Below are 10,578 nucleotides of genomic sequence, written 5' to 3'. Positions count from 1 at the left end.
AAGTTAATAACCATCGGAGAAGATGTTAATGTAATATTCACTATCAAGTTGATAATCGTTTATACAATGTAGAATGTTTTACATCTAAGTTATATGTATCTTAGTTCTTGGCATACTTGCACCTAAAACTTCATAATCCACATTTTAATCTTTAAATTACTTTAAATTCTTATTTTCTATACCATATATCCATTCATTTGGAGAAATCCTTTACATTTATTTCGAGTTAAGAGAAAATTTAGCCCATGGGATAGTTTTAGGGCTTCCGAATTACTTTTTGATAACTTAGGTAATGCTTATCCACAACATAGTAGTCAGGATAAGCAAGTGGGAGGTCAACATGATCGAAAGGTATGCCATGAATTTAAAGGATAAAGTGATTGATATGCAGATTAATTAGTAGATTCACCCTATTACAATGGGGATTTCCAATCCCGAGCTTAGGAAACATAAATCAATTGTTTGAGCTGCAGATTATTAAAATGCACTGCAGGAAAATAATGATTCCCATCGGATCAATAGAAAACCTTCCTCTTTTCTTCTCTATGTCATCTTTATGAACATCCCTCTCTTCCACTCTTTCCGCGTACACTGCCACTGCCACAAGCTCTTCTTTGAGATTGCCACTACAACCATGAGCGACAACTCCTATATTATTCCCATCTCCTTTTTCTTCTCCATTTTTTGTTTGTTTTTGAAGTATTGCGGATGACATCCCTATCTCTCCGTATCAAAATATTTAAAAAAGAAATTGCATATTTGAACTTTCTCTACATCCAACTAGAAGTATTATAGATGGCATCCCTATCTCTAAAATTCCAACCCCTTTTTTTAGTCGAACTTGGCATGCTCATGAGACTTCCCTGTTGAAAATCAAATCATATACGTGTATAATGTTTCATGTAGCCTCGTGATCTCTGCATTCGAGGTATGTTAAACCACACACATTAATATGTAAAATATTTCATATATTTCATAAACTTGTAGGTCATTTGATAAAAACTTTACACCATAAAAAAATTGTAGCTTATAAGATTATTCTTTTCTGTTTTCTTATGTATTATTTGTCTTCTTGTTCTGCATATCATTTTTGCTGTCTTTCTTTTGGTGGTATTTGATTTTATTGTTCGTACAATTTCAACAAGAAATGCAAACATATACTTTTGAAACCTATGCATGCATTCTTGGGATATTCTGAACAAGGTTAAAATTCTCTCCTTGAGCCCATGTAGAGCTTTCTGGATAGAAGTAAGTCCTCTTGGAAGAAGCAGCTGAAATTAGTCCATTGATCTAGATGCTATATCTGGTTTGAAGTTGTCAGCTTACCAAGCTAGTAAATTCTCTCAACGATTATTCCAGATATCTGAGTTCAAATCATGTACACTAGGGACCCACATTTTATTGTGATTGAATTGCATATCAAGTAGTTGATTTTCATGTTTAATAATGAATATTTAGTATTGGTACAAAAACTAGGAAAAAAGTCTCGGAGGGTGCATGCTCTGTGACGAGACAAGTGAATCGGTGGACCATTTTTTCTTGCCATGTGCTGTGGATATGTACCTCGTTTTCGGCTGGAAAGATCCTCGGCTCCGATCTATCTATAGAAAATGAACGCTTGACAAGTCACGTGCATACAAATCATAAAGATCATTGGGTATACTCCGTCGAGCTAGTTGTGACTGCTACCTGTCCTCTACCCTTGCTAACGATTTCACCTCGATCGTGGACATCTTATTTTAGCTCGTCCATGGCCAACTAATTTCAAAACATCTAAGGTCAATGCGTGCTCCACGATCTCCAAAATCTCGACTTTGGACAATCTATTCTAAATTGTCCATAGCCGAGCTAACGTCTCTCTCCTTCCCAAATTAGGAAAGTTTAGATGAAGAAGGATTCCTCCACAATTGAATCTCCCATAAAAGAAAATAACTTCTCCAAGTCAATCTGTACGCTAAATCCAAAAAGCAATCACAACTTCGAGATGTATACGACTTCGATTGCTCCCCTATAAATAAAGAGTCTTCAGGACCCTCAAAGTAAGTTCTCAATCTTCGCTTTTTCTTTTCTCATTGTTTTTCGTTTCTTGACTTGAATGTCGGAGAGTCTTCACTGGAGAACACTCTGATGAAAACTTTTTATAGGTATTTGTATAGAGCTCCAATGACAGAATCACTTTGGCCATCCTCATCTTGGCGTTCGACCTCAGGTGCGGAGATCTGAAGCAACACCATACAATTTTTTTTTTCAATCATTTGAAGTGTGTATGTTCATCATTAGGTGTGCCTTATCCACAATTTAGTTTTGAGCACCTCTATTTAGATCAGCGGAGAAGAAAATTCATAAACCCATCTCACTCTATCTTCTTAATGTTTGTTGGCTACTGCTTGGGTGTGCTGGAAGAGAGAGGAACTCCAGGATCTTTTAAATATCTTTTAAATAAGCACTCATCTATTGCTCCAGCCATTTCAAAGGGCCTCTCAAGTTTCATTGCTTGGTCTAATCCACGCACTTAGTGCCCCCCATGCGTAAATAGTACATCCACCAAGGCCCTTATGCTGCATTCACCATAGTCTCCGAATTATCGGAGCTCGTATTATTAGTTTGTTTATTCTTGGTGCTTTATAAATTGAAATAGAGAAACTTACTTTACGGGAGTGTAATAACATGTTGTTAAAATTCTTCTATTTGAAATAAACATGGTTTGTATATTTGTAAATTGATAGCCAATATGAAGCAAAAATATCATGGTTATTTGATTATGAAGTTTATGAATGTTAACAATAAATTAGATGAAGCTAAGCATGGTTTCGCAAGTTTAGTAAGATAATCGAAGTCCTTGATCTATTGTGCAGTTAACTATTTTAACTAGCCCAATTTTGCTAGAGAATTTGGGTTGATGACTTTATAATGACATCTTTTATAGGAATGTATGATATGGATTTTGGCATTAATTTCACTAATTTCATAGATGTTTAAGGATGGAAGATGGGCACCTTGTTGCTGAAAGAGTATGGGCGGGATTTAAAATAATCGACATGAGTAATTCTTTGTGCATCGCTTGCAGTGTAGAAAATCCGATGTGGAGTGCACTGCTTCCTCCGATTGGACCATATAGTCACTGCTTCTCGACGCATATTTAATGCTTACAGATTGATGTTTTCGTTTAAAAATTTTATATAATAAAAATATTCTTACTCAAAATTATGACATCCCTTCACAAAATACCCTTTATGACTTTCTGATATATTGTATGATTTTTTTTTAGTGACTTCCTGTGAATATATATGACTTTCGGTGAATATATATAACTTTTCGTAACTTTTTATGGATATATATGATTTTATGTGAACATATATAATTTTTTATAAATATATATGATTTTCTATAAATATATATGACTTTCTGTGAATATATATATATTCACAAGAAGTCATATATATTCACAGGAAGTCATATATATTCACAGAAAGTCATATAACATGAAGTCATATATATTCACATAAAATCATATGACAGGAAATCATATGTATTCATAGAAAGTCATACAAGATATCAGAAAGTTATGAAGGATATTTTTATCATATAAAATTTTTAAATAAAAATATCAATTTACAAATATTAAATATGCATCAGGAAGTGATGGCTATATGGTTCAACCAGAAGAAGCGGTACATTCTACGTCGAATTTTCTATATCACAAATCGTATATAAAGAATTTCTCTAACTGGCATTATAATATGCTCTGAGGGATTCGTTATGCTTTTATATATATATATATATATTTAAACGAAAACATCAATCTGTAGAAGTGATGGCTATATGGTTCAACCAGAAGAAGTGGTGCACTCCACGTTGAATTTTCTATATCACATATGGGTATATAAAGAATTTCTCTAACTAACATTATAATACGTTCTGACAGATTGATGCTTTTATATATATATATATATATATATATATATGAAAAACAGGCATTTGATTCATAGCATTTTTTTTTTTCTAGTCAAATGTGTTGTCACTTCATGGTTTTGGTATATGAGAGAAAGTAAGTGAAACGAAGTGTTATTTTTCGTAAAAAAACACTGCCAACAGCATAAGCATCCAGAGGTGATGATGTGTACCCTGGGACCACCTTCAAATGGGGCCAAACACTCAACTTCAGGAACTCTCACGTGACCAACCCTATGGCGGGCTGGCTCGAAGCATTTATCAATTTGAAATTCCTTCAGCACGTCTGACACGCGATCCACGCTGTTCGAAATTTAGTTTCAGACTGAAAATGGGTTCCAATCGATCTAAAAAAATCAAATCAAATATAATATAATATAATTTTTAATTTTTATTATTAAAAAATTTAATTTTTAATTTAATTTAATTAAAAAAATAAAAATCATAGTTTAAATTTATATTATTTATTATATTAAAAATTTATTGATTACATAGATAATTAGATATTTAAATTTAATTTATTATTATAATTCACTGTAATGCTTGATTGTTTATTTGTATTATATGATTGCTTATTTGTATTATAGATGATAGGATTTTTACTATATTATATTTTATTTATTATCGATTTATTATTTATCAATTATTAATATATTATTATTTTTTATTTATTAATTTTTAATATAAAAAATTATCAATCAATAAATACAACAGATTCTGAATTTAGTTAAATATAATGTAACAAACTAACAACGAATCCAAATAATTATTTAAATATATTATATCAAAAATAAATAATTAAAAATAAAAAATTATAAAAAAAATCGAATAATCGAATCGAATTGAATTAAAATTTTTGGTTCGGTTTCGACTCAGTTCTTCTCTTATTCAGTTCGATTTTTGATTTTTTTTTATTATTTAATTTTTGATTTTGAATTGATTCGGATCAAAATGAAACGGTTAAAATTAAATGAACAGTCCTAGATCCATTTCGGCCGCTCTCTCAGACATTATGACTAACACGGGATGTACCTTAGTCATTCCGACCCACGGCCCCGCATCAGCATAAAATTGAGGTACAACGTTAATAGAAAAAAGAAAAAATAAAAGACACGACGACCTTAGCCAGCTCCAGTATTTTTGGGCGAGAAATTATTGGCCAGAACTGTTTCATTGTATAGACTTTAAATTATTTAATAAAATATTATTATATTATTTAATAATTTAAATTTTTTATATAATTAAAAAATAATTAAAAATAAAATAAATAGTTAATCATAATTAATCATTTTCATCTAATTTTTACTGAATTATTTTAATTTACTGAATGATATAGTGATATTTTATTAGATGGTTTAAAGTCGACGTGTTGAAACAATCTTGACCAATAACTTCTTATTCGGGACCATCTTTCATCTTTCATGTGAAAGAAGGGTTCATCTTCATCCGTGTAAATTCACCATTGGATCATCTATTTATTACTTTGAGATATGTATATATCGAAGAATGATTGAATTTAGAGCGATATTTTGACACAACATCAAGATTCAAATATTTTTTCCAATTTTTTCTTTAGCTTTTGTTTGCTCCAAAATCCAAGATCAGAAGATTGGTTTTCTCCTATACATAAGATACAAGGACAAACAAAATGTCGTTGTTCTAACTAGATGATCTTTGTTTGTTTTCATTATTTGTATGTTAAGATGACATGAAGCCCCCGTTGAACTGATCGTAATTTTTACAACATTCATTTGATGCAGTGATAGCACTTCCATGTAAATGATCATTAGCCTTGGTTACATTTATTGACTTGTTGGACTTGATGAAAATGCGCTCATGTTTCTTGTCACACAATTCGGAGCACAATGTGTTGGCACCCATAGGCTTTTGAACGAAAGAAATTAAAATAGGGGTGACCGGCAGGATATAATCGGTTAATATTATATAGTATAAAAATATTTCTTAATGAAATATGTGGGAAATAATTTATGGGTGTTGGTGGATGTCTGACTAGGACACTATCTCTCAGGATCTTTTCGATATCGCACGTCGCAGCAGGAAGAAAGAAAAAATAAAACAGAAATAATCAAATACATGGTCAGCCAAAAAAGGACTCGTTTTCACGAGACATGCAAGCTTCACTATGAGAAAAGAGAAAAATTATAAGAAAAGATTACACTCTCAACCCTCGTACATTAAATCTTTCCCTCACAGAAAACTCTCTCTCACAAAAGCTTTCTCTCTAGGAAGACCCTCCTGAATCTTTAAAGTGACTGCTGTCCGTTGTCCAACAGTCTCCCTAGAGCCTTTGCTCCTGCTCCTGTCGGTGCGGCGCTTTTGTTCACTGGGTTTTTCTCCTGAACAAAGCCGCACACCACCATACCTCTCTGTTCACGGATCAGAGCCTTTTAAAGGCTTAAAATCGTGAAAGAATAGGATTAGGGACTCCTCACAACACCCAAAAAACCTCCTTGAACCCTTGGATCTTGACCGACAGTGCTAGAGACCATTGGATCGCGACATGGTCCACGAAATAAGTCGTAGACTATGAGAAACGCAAGTGAAATGATTGCAGGTCCACGGTGGACTGCGAGAAACCCATGAGAAATGCCCACATGGTCCACATGCCCGGCCATGGACCGCCCGGTCCACCATGGATCAGGATATCGCGAGCCTGATCCCCGTGCATGTGTGCGTGGGCCTGGGCCGCACCCGCACCCGCCCGCATGCGTTCGGACCTGAGCTGTGCTCCCACAGCCGGGCCGCATGCTGTAGTGCGCGGCCGCACCACTGCCGCTCCGCCGGCCCGCCGCTGGCAGCCGCCGGTCTTCCGTCGCTCCGAATTTCGTGCCAACTTCAATCGAGCGTATCTCGATCATCCAGACTCCGTTTGAGGTGATCTTAGGCTCGTTAGACTCCATTCGTCATCGCAGACCTCACTGTGAGCTCAATGTGGATCGAATCTCGAGGCATCAAATCCTAACAATCTCCATCTCGACTCAACATTCAGTATTTTTCTAACTTTGAGAGCTTTTGGATCTCTTCATCCCCATGTCCTGGGGCAATCGTCTGCTGATCATGGATGGACAGACATGGGAGTCAAGCTAGGCCGCTCGATCCTATCTTCATCGTATGATGTGCTCCTCCTGACTTGAGATCTGCTCGGGGTATCATCTTGCGGCAATAGGAATTTCACCTTGCGATATCGCCTTTCATCCTCCCGAGGCTTGCGTCTCGTGCCCAATCTACCTTCACCTGGAGCTCCACTTCGCTCTGGGCTCCTCTTGGCTCCTGAAGCTCCACCTCACACTGGGCTCCCTGTCAGGTAGTAATATCCTCTCGTCCTCTTCTTTCCCTCCAGAATAATCCTATCGCCGCGTAGCACCTTCAAGATTCCTTCACCAGCTACTATCCTATAGCCTCTCGAATCCAGTCTCCTCAGTAAGATAAGATTATGTCTAAAATCGGATATGTATCGGATCTCTCCCAATCTCCTCATTGCACCATCTTGTGTCTTCCAACTGACCATCCCGATGCTTCTAATCGTACAGCTCGATCCATCCGGTAGATAAATAGTACCCTCACTGTTCTTCAGATAGTCGAACTGCTCATCTCTGCAACATGCATGATAGATGCATGCAGAATCTAAACTCCACTGCTGGGAAGAAGTAGATACCTCGTCAAATATCTCTAGGACATCATTCCTTTGAATCGCTATTGGCCGTCACTGTAGTAGCCCTCACCTGATCCCTGAGTTGAGAGTAATCTCTGGCTAGATGCCCCAACTCGTCACATCGATAACATCTGGTTTTGCTTAAGTCCCTCGTCCTGAACTTGGACCGTCCTCATCGCGATCTCCTGTCACTTCATTTATCACCTCCTGCTCCTCCAGAAACCACCAAAGCTGAATTGCCGCCATCTGAGCTCGAAGCTGGGTTTTCCTTCTTGAGAACCTCGTTCTGGAGAATCGCCGCAGTGACTTCGTCCATCTTGACAGTACTCTTTTCCACTAGAAGAGCAGTCACCAAAGACTCATGTGAAGGGGGGAGCGATGCTAGCAAAACCAGTGCCCTGGTCTTCTTCACAACTTTCTTGCCAACACTGAGGAGGTCAGTAAGGATCTTCTGAAAGTGGTTGAGATGCTCCTACACACTCTATCTCTCAGTCATCCGCAGCTGGTAGAACTGCCTCCAGAGGAAAAGAGTGTTGGTGAGAGATTTTACCATGTACAACTCCTCGAGCTTCGACCACAGCACCATCGAAAAAGTCTCGCTAAGCATATGGATCATCACCTCATCCGCTAAGTACATACGGATGATACTCACCACCTACATCTGTAGCCGTCTCCAATCTTGTACCTTCATAGTGGTCAGCTTCTCCTTGCATAAGAGAGCATTGATCAATCCTTGTTGGATGAGCACGTCCTTCACCCTTGTCTGCCACAAGAAGAAATTACTCTTTCCATCAAACTTATTGATCTTTATCTTGATTGATCCTGTTTTCTCCATCTTCAATCTTGCTCACCACCGCTGCAATCTGCATCCTGATACCGTCTTGCTCTGATACCACTGATTGGTGGATATCTAACCAAGTTGGCCAGACATCCACCTCCCAGGACCTTTTCGATACCGCACGTCGCAGCAGGAAGAAAGAAGAAATAAAATAAAAATAATCAAATACGGAGATCAGTCAAAAAAGAGCTCGTCTCCATGGGGCATGCAAGCTTCACTATGAAAAAAGAGAAAAATTACAAGAAGAGATCATACCTTCAACCCTCGTACACCCAATCTCTCCTTCACAGAAAACTCTTCCTCACAAAAGCTCTCTTTCAAGGAAGACCCCCTGAACTCTTGAAACGACTACTGTCCATTGTTCAACAGTCTTCCTAGAGCTTCTACTCCTGCTCTTGTCGGCGCGGTGCTTCTGTTCACTAGGTTTTTCTCCTGAACAAAGCCGCACGCCATCGTACCTCTCTATTCACGGATCAGAGCCTTTTAAAGGCTTAAAATCGTGAAAGAATAGGACTGAGGACTCTTTACAACATCCAAAAAAACCTCTCTGAACCCTTGGATCTTGACCGACAGCACCAGAGACCATCGGATCGTGACATGGTCCACAAAATAAGTCATAGACCGTAAGAAACCCATGGGAGACGCCCATGCGGTCCACACGCCCGGCCATGGACCGCTCGATCCACCATGGATTGGGATATCGCAAGCCTGATCCCCGCACACGTGGGCCCAGGCCTGGGTCGCGCTCTCGCGATCGGGCCGTGCACTGCTACACTTGGCCACACCATCGCTGCTTCGTCGGCCCACCACTGGCCATCACCGGTCCTCCATCGCTCCAGATTTCGTATCAAATTCAATCGAGCATATCTCGATCATCTGGACTCCATTTAAGGTGATCTTGGGCTCGTTGGACTCCGTTCGTCATCACGAACCTCGCTGTGAGCTCAATGTGGATCGAATTTTGAGACATCAAATCCTAACAATGGGGGTATTTGGTATGGGATGATCCATCCAGGATCAAGGATGATGTGGATGGAGGTAATAAGATCATCGTGTTTGGTTACACTATGGTGATCCTATATGGCGGTGATTTCAAATCACCCTCACTCCTCAAATCACCGTCTAACGCGGTGATAGGAATCCGCTCTTGAGACGGATATCCAATATTACTCCATCACGGTGATTTTATATTAAAATATATTAATCAAAATATCTTCACAATTGAGAGACTTTTGGGAAGAAAAAATCATTTTTATTTTTGCCGTAATATTTTTTACGCACACATGGGTGGATAGTTGAGGCATCTTCTTTACGAAATAGAAGGAACGCGTGCGGATACTTGGGGGTGTCATTTCCAAAAAAGAGAAGCAAATCTTTCATTCTCTTATCGTATTGATTAGAAAGAGAAAAAATCTATTTGGTTTTGTTCTAATTTTTTTTCTATCCCAATTCTCAATCCTAACTCCAAAATAAGTTGTCAAGGATATTTTTGATATTATATAGCTTGCGATCTTAAATTCTCGTAGCATACCAAATAAGTAACTTGTACATATCTCGAGATTTTTAATCACTGCATTATAGCAAACCAAATATAGTGATCTTAGATCACTACAGATTAGATCATCTCAGAATTTGGATCACCAGTGATCTTAGATCACCGCGGTGATCCAAATTGAGTCACCAAACACCCCCTATATGCATTTGGTATGACTTTAACTGTCCTTCAACCCTTTACCAAAAAAAAAAAAAAAAAAAATCCTTCAACCATTTCTAAAGTAAAAAATTTACTCTTAAAAAAATTTAGTATTCCATAATATCACTTAAAAAAGTGCTTTCACAAGAAGTTGAAATAGCAATTTGAAAGAAATAAGACAAACTCAATTTTAACTTCTTCATCCGTGAGATTACCGAAAACTGTTGTTAGTCAATCTATGAAAGATAGTTAAACAAAAATAACTACCAAATAAAAAAAAAATATCAAAAATAATTTTTAACTGAAAACTTAAATAAATCTGATACCTGAAAATATATCTTCTTTTTTAAAGTAAAGAAACAAGAAGCATGCTTATAACTTGTTTGATAGAACGTAAAACTATTTCTAGTCGAGCAATCTACA

This window comes from Elaeis guineensis, chromosome 11 (genome assembly GCF_000442705.2).
Source record: "Elaeis guineensis isolate ETL-2024a chromosome 11, EG11, whole genome shotgun sequence".
In the NCBI taxonomy this organism is placed as follows: Eukaryota; Viridiplantae; Streptophyta; class Magnoliopsida; order Arecales; family Arecaceae; genus Elaeis; species Elaeis guineensis.
This window is presented reverse-complemented; position numbering follows the sequence as displayed.